The sequence below is a fragment of the Alligator sinensis genome, unplaced genomic scaffold, assembly GCF_000455745.1.
Source record: "Alligator sinensis unplaced genomic scaffold, ASM45574v1 scaffold551_1, whole genome shotgun sequence".
Classification (NCBI taxonomy): domain Eukaryota; kingdom Metazoa; phylum Chordata; order Crocodylia; family Alligatoridae; genus Alligator; species Alligator sinensis.
Window position 1 is genome coordinate 21874 of NW_005842526.1, and position 374 is coordinate 22247.

Consider the following 374-nt stretch of genomic DNA (forward strand, 5'->3'; position numbering starts at 1 on the left):
GGTACCGGCCCTGGGGCAAGCAGAGAGAGGGGGACGTGGGCTTGATTGGGCCAGTCTCTGCCCTCCTCCCCACTCCCCAGCAGGGCTGGGCAGGGGTAGGGGCTGTACCCCCAAGGAGCCCTCCCTGCCAGGAAGCTACGGCCCCAGGGGACAGCAGGGCTGGTGCGAGTGGGTTGAGGGAACCCCCCATCCCAGAGCCAGGACCCTTCCCGCCAGCCGGGCTCCCCACCTTCCACAGGCTGAGGCAGTAAGACACCCTGCTGTAGCTCCGGTGCATAGATCTGCCCCAGCTGGGGTCTGACCCCAGCCCAGAGCAACTTTCCTTTGTCACAGCTGCCTGGTGGGGCCGGTCTGCAGGGCTGAGGTCGGGGGGG